Consider the following 2089-nt stretch of genomic DNA (forward strand, 5'->3'; position numbering starts at 1 on the left):
TGTGGTCTGACGTAATGTCAGTGACCATGGTAACCATGCTCACCTGTGCACGGACACGTACACAGGTACACAAACATAGATACAGACAAAGCTGGTTGTTGGAGTGGTTTGCGCCACTCAAAAAAAGTGTTTTTTTGGGGGGGGGGGGGGGGGGGCGTTTTGTTCAACTGAATGGCTGGAATATGGAAATAAAGAGTTTACATTGTGCACATAGTACATGCATAAACTTTCCTTAAAGGTATATTCAGTGATTTCACTTCATTCAAATATCACTTATTTTTTCATTTTCTTTTTTATAAACCTCCCTACTATAGAGTGTGCTGACCATATAAGGAGTTCCTCCCTGTCCCCAGTGAGCCCCTGGGGTCAAAAAACCCTAGTTTCAGTTTTGGTGGCGGGTGGCAAAGCCTTCATCCAATCAGGATGAGAGGGGCCTTCATCCAATCATGATCGAGTGGGGGCGGGCCTTGGTCCACATGCTGTTGGCCTGTTGCACTTCCCCCCACTGTAGTGCGTGCATGTGCACATTTTGTTACCGGGGCGGACTGGGTGGTTTTCCAAATCACCCAAATCACTGAATGCTCCTTTAATGATTATATCATGTTTCAGTATTCAATTATGATATATTTTCTCTATTATAAGGTTATTTTTGCAGTCAGTTTGTATTGGCGGTGGGGATGGGGGGCGGGGCGGGGGTCACGAGACATGGCCAAAGCATTTATGGGGTCCCCAGCCAAAAAGGTTGAGAACCCCTGTGCTAGAGCAGGGGTTCTCAACGTTTTTGGCCGGGGACCCCCGGAAATGCTTTGGCAATGTCTCGGGACCCCCGCCCCGCCCCCTCCCGACCCCCAATATAAATTGACTGCTACAATAACCTTAACCCATTTTGGGCGGGAACCCCTTTTGGTGTTTTAAGCATTGTTATAATTTAGCTATTGAAAAATAGCAGATCTACAAGCTCATAGCGCGCCACCGAGTGGCGCGCTATGAGCTTGTAGGTCTGCTATTTTTGAAAAAAAGTGAAAATAAAATTTAAAAATAAATCTTTTTTTTTTTTTTTTTTTTTTTAATAATTTGGGGACCCCCTAAAATAATTTGGCGACCCCCCGAGGGGTCGCGACCCACGGGTTGAGAACCCCTGTGCTAGAGCATGTATATTACATGTGTTGAATTGCAGTTAATAAAGGATGATATTTTGTGTTTTTTACCAGTGCGTGGATGTGCCATCTGGGCACAGTGTTTGTGCGGGACAGTGTCCTTGTCTCTGGGTGAAGACATGGGACAGTGTCCTTGTCGCTGGGTGAAGACATGGGACAGTGTCCTTGTCTCTGGGTGAAGACATGGGACAGTGTCCTTGTCTCTGGGTGAAGACATGGGACAGTGTCCTTGTCGCTGGGTGAAGACATGGGACAGTGTCCTTGTCTCTGGGTGAAGACATGGGACAGTGTCCTTGTCGCTGGGTGAAGACATGGGACAGTGTCCTTGTCTCTGGGTGAAGACATGGGACAGTGTCCTTGTCGCTGGGTGAAGACATGGGACAGTGTCCTTGTCTCTGGGTGAAGACATGGGACAGTGTCCTTGTCTCTGGGTGAAGACATGGGACAGTGTCCTTGTCGCTGGGTGAAGACATGGGACAGTGTCCTTGTCTCTGGGTGAAGACATGGGACAGTGTCCTTGTCGCTGGGTGAAGACATGGGACAGTGTCCTTGTCTCTGGGTGAAGACATGGGACAGTGTCCTTGTCGCTGGGTGAAGACATGGGACAGTGTCCTTGTCTCTGGGTGAAGACATGGGACAGTGTCCTTGTCGCTGGGTGAAGACATGGGACAGTGTCCTTGTCTCTGGGTGAAGACATGGGACAGTGTCCTTGTCTCTGGGTGAAGACATGGGACAGTGTCCTTGTCGCTGGGTGAAGACATGGGACAGTGTCCTTGTCGCTGGGTGAAGACATGGGACAGTGTCCTTGTCGCTGGGTGAAGACATGGGACAGTGTCCTTTTCTCTGGGTGAAGACATGGGACAGTGTCCTTGTCTCTGGGTGAAGACATGGGACAGTGTCCTTGTCTCTGGGTGAAGACATGGGACAGTGTC

Source organism: Electrona antarctica (genome assembly GCF_951216825.1).
Source record: "Electrona antarctica genome assembly, chromosome: 3".
Lineage (NCBI taxonomy): Eukaryota > Metazoa > Chordata > Actinopteri > Myctophiformes > Myctophidae > Electrona > Electrona antarctica.